Source organism: Elephas maximus, chromosome 7, assembly GCF_024166365.1.
Source record: "Elephas maximus indicus isolate mEleMax1 chromosome 7, mEleMax1 primary haplotype, whole genome shotgun sequence".
NCBI lineage: Eukaryota > Metazoa > Chordata > Mammalia > Proboscidea > Elephantidae > Elephas > Elephas maximus.
The window spans coordinates 125,999,811-126,012,301 of NC_064825.1; the positions used below are offsets into that span (position 1 = coordinate 125,999,811).

The 12,491-nt window shown below is 42.7% G+C and overlaps 1 non-coding gene across 1 annotated transcript; it reads left to right on the top strand.

Annotated features, from left to right (window-relative positions):
- The first annotated feature begins 1,853 nt into the window (after nucleotides 1-1,853).
- On the top strand, nucleotides 1,854-2,045 carry LOC126081293 (U2 spliceosomal RNA). Its single transcript, XR_007518340.1, has one exon. It is a non-coding gene; the product is annotated as a U2 spliceosomal RNA (small nuclear RNA).
- Nucleotides 2,046-12,491: the final 10,446 nt, after the last annotated feature.

The window sequence follows — 12,491 nt, forward strand, 5'->3', positions numbered from 1 at the left end:
CTGAAGCTCGACCTGGGCCGCATCCACCTGTCTCTCGCATCCTGTCCTGTGAGGCCCCCTTTCCGCCACACATCCGCCACTCTTGTGGAGAGTCTGCCCCCATGGATCCCCAACCTCTGCCTCCTGAGCCCTCGGCCGGCGTCGTCGCGGCTCCACGCCCGCTTCCCGGCGCGCATTCCGGGCCTCCTGACCAGTGTCCCAGCGCGGGGGGCGACTCAGGTACTGGGCCGGCCTGGGCGCGGGGTGAGGCCGTTTCGGGAAAGTGAGTCGGGACATAAGTGCTCCACGTTGTCTTGGACAAGGTCTGATTTCCTGACTGGGCATCGCTGTCCTGACGTCTGGAGCTTTTTAAGCACACCATATGAATTAATTACTTTAATCCTCAAAATCTTCGCCAACACCACAGTTCAAAGGCATCAGTTCTTCTTCGGTCTTCCTTACTCACTGTCCAGCTTTCACATGCATATGTTAGAAGATAGAAACGGTAGCTACTCGATTTTATAGACGAGGTAATTTACGTGTAAAGAGGCTAACCCATTAATATAGCCAATAAGACCCCTGCTTCCCTGGAGTTACCTTACCACCACTCCCTCCTTCCCCATCACAATAAAATCCCTGAGATCCAAGATAAAAAACCAAACCCGTTGCGGTCAAGTCTGTTCTGACTCATAGTGACCCTACGGGACAGAGTAGAACTGCCCCATAGGGTTTCCAAGGAGCGGCTGGTGGATTCGAACTGTCGACCTTTTGGCTAGCAGCGGAACTCTTAACCACTAGCCACCAGAGGTCCGAGATCATATCTGTGCAAATCACTACTGTAACCCTATTTACTAAAAATACAAGATAGAAAGTAGGACTCATATTTACCAAAAAAAAACAAAAACCCCAAACCAGTTGCCATCCAGGATACTCCAACTCATAGTGACCTCATGTGTGCAGGGTAGAACTGCTCCACAGGGTTTTTAAGGCTGTGATCTTTCAGAAGCAGATCACCAGGCCTTTATTCCTGGGTTCGAACCACCAAACTTTAGGTCAAGCTCTTGAATGCTTGTGAGAACTAGGGGCATTCAAAATCAGACTTGATGTTGTCAAGTCATTTTTGACTCAAAAAAAAAAAAAAATGCCTTTTGCTTTTGAGTTGATTCCGACTCATAGCGACCCTATAGGACAGAGAACTGTTCCATAGGGTTTCCAAGGAGCACCTGGTGGATTCAAACTGCCGACCTTTGGGTTAGCAGCTGTAGCTCTTAACCAGTACGCCTCCAGGGTTTCCTTTTGACTCATGGCAACCCATTTTTTACAGAGTAGAACTGCTCCATAGGGTTTTTCTTGGCTGTAATCGCTACAGAAGCAGATCTCCAGGCCTTTCTGCCGTGGTGCCCCTGGGTGGGTTTGCACTACCAGCCTTTAGGTTAGTAGTCATACACTTAACTGTTTGCGACACCCAGAGACATCCAAACCACCATGTGTTTATTAATTTATATAAGTTTTTAAATGATCTTTTCGCAATTCATTGACCCGTAATGGGCTCGCACTTCGGTCTGGAGAGCAAGCTCATGGAGCAACCCTGACCCCTTCTGGCAGTAAGAGGCACTGTCTCGCCTAATGGAGCAGGAAGGATACAAATGGAAGCTGGGGGAGATATTCACCTCTGTGGAGAAAAGTGCCCAATTTCATGACAGTTTCTTGGGTTGTGAAGGAGTGTTACATTCGGGAGCTCTCCCAGAGAAGGACTAACCTAATCTTTGGGGAGCTGAGGATTTGGGAGATTGTAAGGGCAAGTTTACATGCTGTTTTTGTGAACTGAGTGAAGAAGGGATGGGAAGGGCTGACCAGGAGTTGATACGGGTAGTATCACTTCTCGGCCTTTTGACTAAGATCACGTGTGGTATTTGTTCTTTTCAACTTAATATTGGATATGGCCTCTAATCAGGACAGTGGATTCAACTGATTTTTGAAACACCGAGAATGAATAATAGGAGCTTGCGCCATCCACCCCACGCATCAGCCTGGTATGCGGTGCTTCCAGGAATGGTGCACTCTTCTGGGAATATTTAGTTGTTAGGTTTAACCTTGGTAAACTGTGTCTCTTTTGGAAAGATGAACATGATAAGTTGTGGGAACCAGATTAGTAAAAGATTTGATTATGGACCTACAAGAGATAGTGGAAACCATATGAAACATGGCCAGAACTAGGCTGATGAACATATCTATGATTCCAACAACTAGTTGTTATTTTAGTAACTGTTCATATAATCGCAGAATTAATGGAGCCCTGGTGTCACAATGGTTTAGCACTCAGCTGCTAACCAAAAGGTCAGTGGTTTGAACCCATCAGCTGCTCTGTGGGAGAAAAGACCTGGGGATCTGCTCCCGTAAAGATTACAGCCTAGGAAACCCTATGAGGCAGTTCTACTCTGTCCTATTAGGTCGCTATGAGTTGGAATGGACTTGACGGCACACCACAACAACTGCAGATTAAAGCAGCGGTCACCAAACTTTCTTGATTATGTCTCCTATCAGTTAAAAAAGATAGAATACCCTAATGTATGAAGATTTTAAAAGTAAATTATACTCTATATACGTAATCCAGAGAGGGAATAGCACAAGTTGCAAAGACCCTGTGGCCTGAGAGACCTCTTCAAGGAACCAAAAGATGGCCATTGTGTTGGGAGCGCAAAGTGAGGTGTGAGTGGGGCAATAAGTTTTGAAATATGGGGTTGGGGCAAACCTCTCAGTACCTTGTTGATCATGTTAAGTTTATAAAAACAGGCAATCAATTGAAAGATTTTAAGAGGGTGGTGCTATGATCAAATTTTTATTAGAAAAACTCATGTAGTATAGCGGATGATAGAAGGGGAACCTGATAGTCTAAGTTCAAGCAAGATTTGGACACGTCATAACTTAATGGTCTAATTCAGTTTTTCTGGTATTCAAGAAGATTTCATAGCTCTCAGGGGACATCTACCTCAACTGGTATAACATACTTTATGAAGAAAATGTTCTGCACAACCTTGGTGAGTAGCGTCTGGGGTCTTAAAAGATTGCGAGTGGCCATCTGAGATACTCCACTGGTCCCACCCTGTATGGAGCAAGGGAGAATGAAGAAAACAAAAGACACAAGGGAAAGATTGATCCAAGGAACTAACGGACCACAACTACCATAGCCTCCACCAGACTAAGTCCAGCACAACTAGTTGGTACCCGGCTACCACTACTGACTGTTCTGATAAGGATTGTAATAGAGGGCCCTGAACAGAGCTGGAGAAAAATGTAGAACAAAATTCTAACTCACAAAAAAAAGACCAGACTTACTGGTTTGACAGAGACTGGAGAAACCGTGAGAGTCGGGCCCTTGGACACCCTTTTAACTCATTACTGAAGTCACTCCGTAGGTTCACCCTTCCGCCAAAGCTTAGACAGGCCCATAAAACAAAACGAGACTAAAGAGGCACACCAACCCAGGAGCAAAATGAGAAGGCAGGAGGGGATGGTAAAGCTGGTAATGGGGAACCAAAGTTTGAGAAGGGGAGAGTGTTCTAACTTTGTGTGATTGGCAACCAGTATCACACAACTTGTATTAATTGTTTGAGAAACTTAATTTGCTCTTTAAAACTTTATCTAAAGCACAATTAAAAAAAAAAAAAAGATTTCATGGCTCCAACATCCATGGTTTCTGCATCAATCCATTTGCTACCTGTCCATTTTATGAGGCAGGAGTGGAAATTCTGAACATAGGAGCAAGAACTAGAACATTTCTGGTCTGAGACTTGGAGCCATTTTCAACGGGTTTAGAGAATTGTGTGATAGTGGGCAGTGGTAGTTTCTGTTTTTCTTTAAATGGAGATATTGTAATTATGTTAATAAGGCGACAGGGCTGATACTAGCAGTGAAAATAGAGGATGGGAAGAGCTAAGAACAGAGAAAGTTGCCCAAGTGCTTCTGACCTAGAAAACTGGAGAAATGAAGATGTCACTGATTGAACTGTCGTACTCGAAGTGGGGGAGGATGGTAGGGAGCCATAGAGACTGCAAGATGACAAGAATAATTTTGGATAGTTAAAAGTATAGAACTGATTGAATGTGAGCAATTAGGGCTGAAAATTTAGGTTTGCGACCCATTTAAATAGATTTGAGAGGAAATGGGCTCCTTGAGGGACTCATGGCATACAGAGAGAAGCAAATGTCCAATGCAGTAAGATTTGAAAAATAAATTAGAAGCGTATGGTTTAGAAAGGAAAAAATAGGGCTGTCATTGATTGTAGATAACATGATCACTTACGTAGAAACTCCCCAAAAACTACAGACAAATTATTAGAAATAATAGAAGACTTTAGCAAGGTAGCTGGATACAAGATTTGATATGCAAATGTCAGTTGCTACTAGGAAACAATTAAAGAGATGTTACCATTTAATAATAGTTTCAGAAACACTCAGATCCCTAGAAATAAATCTAATAAGTTGTGCAAGACCCCTACAGGGAAACGTACAGAACTTTACTAAGTGGTATTAAAGAATACATAAATATATGGAGCCCACCCAGTGGTACCACAAGAAAAGGCTTGGCAATCTGCTTTCTTTAAGGTTACAGCCAAGAAAACCCTATGGAGCAGTTCTACTCTGTAACGTGGAGTTGCCATGAGTCAGAATTGACGGGCAACTAACAACACATATGTGGAGAGGTATATCACACGCATACACAGAAAGACTTAGTATCACGAGGTTGTTAGTTCTTCCAGAATCGACACTTAAACTCAATGCATTTCTACTAACAGTCCTGACGCTTTTTTCTGAAACTTGTTAAGGTATTTCTAAAACTTAAATGAAACGTAAAGGGCAAAAAATAGCAGGGATGAGGGACTTGTCCTACTAGATATAAAACATCATGAAATTGTGATCATTAAGACAGTGTGGTATAGTGCAGGGATAAACAGAAATTGACTAATGGAATAGAATAGAAAACCCAGGAAATTCCATGCACATATGCAACTTTGTTGTATGATAGTGGGGATGTCAGGTCAACAGGGAAAGGAAAAAAATGGTTATCCATTTGGAAAAAAGATGAGGTTGGCCCTCTACCTTGCCACGTATAAAGATTAAGTTTGGGTAGATTAAGGACTTAAATATCAAAAACAAAATCAAAATTCTTTTAGAAGAGTATATAGATGACCCCTAGACACTCTTTTAGCTCAGTAATGAAGTCACTCCTGAGTTCAACCTTCAGACAAAGATTAGACAGGCCCATAAGACAAAATGAGACTAAAGGGGAGAAATGCAACCAGCCATCTCTTAGGAGAAGAGAAATTTAAATGCACCATCTGAAAGTCTCTGGGACACAAATAAACTGAACAGAATGACCACCACTGTAGCAAGCTATTCTTGCTGATGCAACCAAGTATTAAAAAAGAAACTATTATCAAGGATGTTCCTGGCTCACCTAGTATACTTACTGCCCTAGCCTTCGAATCAGCCATTTCCCGTGCAGGATGGTATTAGAAACCAAGATATGGGTGCTGGCTGACTCTCAGGTGTGCTTTGATGAATGAAAGTTATCAATCAAATAATGTATTAATTTATGACACCATAAAAGCATAGCAACAACAAAAAAATAAATTGGACTTCATTAAAATTAAAAATTTTTGTGCATCAAAGGGCACTAATAAGAGAGTGGAAAGACAACCCACAGAATGGGAGAAAACATTTGGTATTCATACATCTATCTAATAAGGGTTTAATATCAGAATATATCAAAAAATGGGCAAAAGACACTTTGGAGAGCGGTGTCTGGGGTCTTAAAAGCTAGTATGTGGCCATCTAACATGCAACAATTGGTCTCAACCCACCTAGACCAAAGGAGAATGAAGAACACCAAAGAGACAAGGTAATTATGAGCCCAAGAGACGGAAAGGGCCACATAAACCAGAGGGTACATCAGCCTGAGACCAGAAGAACTAGATGGTGCCTGGCTACAACTGATGGCTGCCCTGACAGGGAACACAACAGAGAACCCCTGAGAGAACAGGAGAGCAGTGGGATGCTGACCTCAAATTCTCATAAAAAGACCAGACTTCATGGTCTGACTGAGACTAGAAGGACCCTGGAGGTCATGGTCCCCAGACCTTCTGTTAGCCCAAGACAGGAACCATTCCCAAAGTCAACTCTTCAGACAGAGCTGGACTATAGGATAGAAAATGACACCGGTGAGGAGCGAGCTTCTTAGCTCAAGTAGACACATGAGACTATGTGGGCATCTCCTGTCTGGAAGGGAGATGAGAAGGCAGAGGGGGTCAGAAGCTGGCTGAATGGACACAAAAATAGAGGGTGGAGAGGAGTGTGCTGTCTCATTAGGGGGAGAGCAACTAGGAGTATATAGCAAAGTGTATATAAATTTTTGTATGAGAGACTGACTTGATTTGTAAACTTTCACTTAAAGCACAATAAAAATTGAACAAACAAACAAAAGTCTATATCAGACCAAAAGGTCAGTAATTACTCTAAAGCAAAGAAGAGAAAATAAGGGGGCAAGGAAACTAGAGTACTGGAAATGGAACAAACAAAATACGATGAAAGAGAATGTTGACTTATTGTGAAAAATGTAATTAATGTCACTGAACAAAGTGTATAGAAATTGTCAAATGGGAACCTAATTTACTCTGTAAACTTTCACTGAAAACATAATATTCAAAATAAAAAAATGGGCAAAAGAATAGATATTTCTCCAAAGAATATACACGAATGGCCAATAAGAGCATGAAAAGATGCTCAATATCATTAATTAAGGAAATGCAAATCAAAACCCCAATTAAAAAAAAAACCTCAAAGAGATATCACCTTGCATCCACTAGGGTGACTATTATCAGAAAATAACAGGTGCCATTAGAGAAATGCAAATTAAAAGTACAATGAGATTCCATCTCACCCCAACAAGGCTGGCATTAATCCAAAAAACACAAAATAATAAATGTTGGAGAGGCTGTGGAGAGATTGGAACACTTCTACACTGCTGGTGGGAATGTCAAATGGTACAACCACTTTGGAAATCCATTTGGCGCTTCTTTAAAAAGCTAGAAATAGAACTACCATACGATCCAGCAATCCCACTCCTTGGAATATATCCTAGAGAAATAAGAGCCTTTACACGAACAGATATATGCACACCCATGTTCACTGCAGCACTGTTTACAACAGCAAAAAGATGGAAGCAACCAGGGTGCCCATCAACGGATGAATGGATAAATAAATTATGGTATATTCACACAATGGAATACTATGCATCGATAAAGAACAGTGAGGAATCTGTGAAACATTTCATAACATGGAGGAACCTGGAAGGCCTTATGCTGAGTGAAATTAGTCAGTTGCAAAAGGACAAAAATTGTATAAGACCACTATCATAGAAAAAAAAATTTTTTTTTTTTAAGAACTCGAAAAATAGTTTAAACGGAGAAGAAAATATTCTTCGATGGTTATGAGAGGTGGGAGGGAGGGAGGGTGGGAGAGGGATATTCACTAATTAGATAGTAGATAAGAACTACTTTCGGTGACGGCAAAGACAACACACAATACAGGTGAGGTCAGCACAACTGGATTAAACCAAAAGCGAAGAAGTTTCCTGAATAAACTGAATGCTTCGAAGGCCAGCGTAGCAGGGGCGGTGGTTTGGGGACCGTGGTTTCAGGGGACATCTAAATCAATTGGCATAATAAAATCTATTAAGAAAACATTCTGCATCCCACTTTGGAGAGTGGTGCCTGGGGTCTTAAACGCTAGCAAGCAGCCATCTAAGATGCATCAATTGGTCTCAATCCACCCGGATCAAAGGAGAATGAAGAACACCAAGGATACAAGGTAATTATGAGCCCAAGAGATAGAAAGGGCCACATAAACCAGAGACTACATCAGCTTGAGACCAGCTAGATGGTGCCTGGCTACAACCGATGACTGCCCTGACAGGGAACACAACAGAGAACCCCTGAGGGAGCAGGAGAGCAGTGGGATGCAGACCCCAAATTCTCGTAAGACCAGACTTAATGGTCTGACTGAGACTGGAAGGACACCAGTGATCATGGCCCCCAAACCTTCTGTTGGCCCAGGACAGGAACCACTCCCAAAGCCAACTCTTCAGACAGGGATTGGACTGGACAATGGGTTGGAGAGGGATGCTGGTGAGGAGTGAGCTTCTTGGGTCAGGTGGACACTTGAGACTATGTTGGCATCTCCTCCCTGGAGGGGAGCTGAGAGGGTAGAGGGGGTTAGAAGCTGCCAAAATGGACACAAAAAGAGAGAGTGGAGGGAGAAAGCAGACTGTCTCATTAGGGGGAGAGTAATTGGGAGTATGTAGCAAGGTGTATATAAGTTTTTGTGTGAGAGACTGACTTGATCTGTAAACTTTCACTTAAAACACAATACAAATTAAAAAAAAAGTAACAGGTGTTGGTGAGGATGTGGAGAAATTGGAACCCTCATGCACTGTTGTTGTTGTTAGGTGCCATTGAGTCAGTTCCAACTCATAGCCACTCCACGTACCACAGAATAAAACACTGCCAGGTCCTGCGCCATGCTCACAATCGTTATGCTTGAGCCCACTGTTGCAGCCACTGTGTCAATCCGTCTTGTTGAGGGTCTTCCTCATTTTCGCTGATCCTCTACTTTACCAAGCATGATGTCCTTCAGGGACTGATCCTTCCTTCCTGACAACACGTCCAAAGTATGTAAGACACAGTCTCTCCATCTTTGCTAAGGACCATTCTGGTTGTACTTCTTCCAAGACAGGTTTGTTCGTCCTTTTGGCAGTCCGTGGTATATTCAGTATTCTTCGCCAACACCACAATTCAAAGGCTTCAATTCTTCAGTCTTCCTTATTCATTGTCCAGCTTTCGCATGCATATGAGGCAACTGAAGATACCATGGCTTGGGTCAGGCTCACCTTAGTCTTCAAGGTGATGAGACAGGGTTAACTGTGCTGGCTGAATAGCACAGCTGTGAAAAGATTATCATCTGGAAGTTGGGTAAACGGGAACCACATCCTGTCAACATGAGGTAACGTTAGAACATTACTACTACTTCCCTCTTAGTGCTTTTCTAGTCCTTTCCCCCTTTACAGGCTCTGCATGAGCAGAAGAACAAAGTGTGACTGCTGTCTGACCTTCCTTGGCCCACGATGGGCAATGTAGTGCAGAAGATCAGTGCGCCTGTGCTATATCCCATAATAAGTGATACCAAGGGCTGCCGAGAGGACTCCATCTGGAATATCAGTGGGTTCATCTTGGATTCCAGGTGCACGGGCAGCCTAATTAATATGCACTGCTATTCCTAGATGAACCCACCCTTCAAAGAAACCCACTGAATATTTTTTGCTCTACTGTCCCTGTTACCGGAATAAAGTTCTTGCCTCTCACTGGTCAAGAATGAGCAGGTAAGGCACGTAGTTTTCCACACAAGCAAAGCTTTATTGAAGAGGCTTGCAAGCAGAGGGGAGGGGGGCCTAGAGCCACGCTTACCCTCATCTCACAGAACAAAAGACAGGCCTGAGTTTTTAAAGGGTCTCTAGTGGGGTGGGGGGGGGGAGTGGTGGGGGGGTGTTGTCCTGGAGGCCTCTGGGATGCGTAGCAGGACTTATGGGGCGTCACGCCTGCACAGTCTCCTGCTCTCTGGGTTCGATTCCCTGGCTGGGGCTGTAGCCCCTCACTACCCCTGGTAGAAGGTCACACAGCAGTCACAGGTGGATGTTCTGCATGTGTCCCTGGGCCTGGTTTTCTCCAGCTGCTTCTGAAAAGCAACTTTAAAGAAGTTTGCCAGCTATTTTTAGAAACCCTGGCCCATTGTTCTGGGAAATGGCTTTGTTTCTGTGCCCTGGCCTATTGTTACTTTGTTTGCAGATTTGGGGGCCCCTCTGTTCCTTGTCTAAGTCTCTAGGTTCCACACTCAACCCCCTATTACTTCCTTATAATATAGTCTATTTTTCTCTTACTCGTTTCTCCTCTAACCACACCAGTCTCTTCGCTATTTTTCAAACAGGCACCCTCCGATCTCGGGGCCTTTGCTCCCTGTCTTATCCCCACTGAACCCGAGTCAGTCTTTTGGAGCACCATGAACCCCCACTGACTCCTTTTACTTGTCACAAGTAAGATAAACCTGTTAGAGCTGAACCCAAAATTGTCTTCTCTGTGTATTCTTACAAGAGAAAGACAAGGACTCGTTGAGTCCAGAAGGCCTCCATGCCCTCGTTGGTAACAGTTACATCTTTGCTTTTCAACACTTTGAAGAGGCCTTTTGCAGCAGATTTGCCCAACACAATGCATCTTCTGATTTCTTGACTGCTGCTTCCATGGCTGTTGATTGTGGATCCAAGTAAAATGAAATCCTTGACAACTTCAATCTTTTCTCTGTTTATCATGATGTTGCTTATTGGTCCAGTTGTGAGAATTTTTGTTTTCTTCATGTTGAGGTGTAATTCATACTGAAGGCTGTGGTCTTCGACCTTCATCAGTAAGTGCTTCAAGTCCTCTTCACTTTCAGCAAGGAAGGTTGTGTCATCTGTGTAATGCAGGTTGTTAATATGTCTTCCTCCAATCCTGATGCCCCGTTCTTCTTCATATAGTCCAGCTTCTTGGATTATCTGCTCAGCATACAGAATGAATAAGTATGGTGAAAGGATACAACTCTGATGCACACCTTCCCTGACTTTAAACCATGCAGTATCTCCTTGTTCTGTCTGAACAAGTGCCTCTTGATCTATGTACAGGTTCCTCATGAGCACAATTAAGTGTTCTGGAATTCTCATTCTTCACGATGTTACCCATAATTTGTTATGATCCACACAGTCCAATGCCTTTGCATAGTCAATAAAACCAGGTAAACGTCTTTCCGGTATTCTCTGCTTTCAGCCAGGATCCATCTGACATCAGAAATGATATACTTGGTTCCATGTCCTCTTCTGAATCTGGCCTGGATTTCTGGCAGTTCCCTCTCAATATACTGCTGCAGCTGCTTTTGAATGATCTTCAGCAAAATTTTACTTGCGTGTGATATTAATCATATTGTTCCTAGATTCATACTTCATATATTCCACGTTCTGATTATTAATGGATGTTTGCAACTCTTCTCATTTTGAGTCGTGCCACATCAGCAGGTCCTGAAAGCTTGACTCCATCCACATCATTAAGGTCTACTCTACTTTCAGGAGGCAGCTTTTCCCCAGCCATCTCTTGAGTGCCTTCCAACCTGAGAGGCTCATCTTCTGGCACTATATCAGACAATGTTCTGCTGCTATTCATAAGGTTTTCACTGGGTAATTCTTTTCAGAAGTAAACCACCGGGTCCTTCTTCCTAGTCTGTCTTAGCCCGGAAGCTCAGCTGAAACCTGTCTGCTATGGGTGACCCTACTGGTATCCAAACACTGGTATATAGCTTCCAGCATCACTGCAACACCCAAACCCCCACAGCACGACAAACTGATAGATATGTGGGGGCACGCATTGTTAGTGGGAATGTAAAACCGTGCAGTTGCTATAAAAAAGTTTGATGGTTCCTCAAAAAGTTACAGAATTACCATATGACCCAGCAATTCCACTTCTAGATAGATACACCCAAGAGACTTGAAAGCAGGGACTCAAACAGCATTTGTACACCAGTGTTCATTGCAACATTATTCACAAACAGCCAAAAGGTAGAAACAACCCAAGTGTCCATCAACAGAGTAATAGATAAACAAAACGTAGTATAGCCATACAATAGAGTATTATTCAACCATAAAGACATATGAAGTTCTGATACATGCTACAACATGGATGCACCTTGAAAACACTATACAGAGTGAAATTAGTCAGACACAAAAGACACATATTACATGATCCCACTTACAGGAAATATCTAGAACAGGCAAATGCATAGAGACAGAAGGTTATTAGTAGTAACCAGGGGCTGGGGGATGGGGATTTACTGCTTAAGGAGTACTAAGTTTCTCTTTGGGCTGATGAAAAACCCTTGGGAATGGATAGCAGTGATGGTTTGCATGACATGTTGAATGTAATTAACCCCATTGATTGTACATTTAAAAATAGTTAAAATAGCAAATTTTTTGTTATCTATATTTGACCACAATAACTTTTTTTAAGTAGTAATCTTTTATAGTCCACATTTTTTTGTGTGTGTCTTGTTTAAGAAATCTTTTCTTTGAGGTCTAAAAGACATTCATCTGTATGTATACATATAGATATGCATATAAATATATATTTTTTATTGAACTTTAGATGAAAGTTTACAGAACAAATTAGCTTCTCATTAAACAGTACACATATTGCTTTATGACACTGGTTAACAACTCCACGACATGTCAACACTCTCCCTTCTCAACCTTGGGTTCCCTATCACCAGCTTTTCCATCCCTCCTGCCGCCCTCCCCCTCACATTCCTCACCCTTCACTTAGACAACCCTAGCAGTTCTCTGCTTTAGCGGTCGGTCTTCCTCCTGCGGGATTCTTGGTAACTACA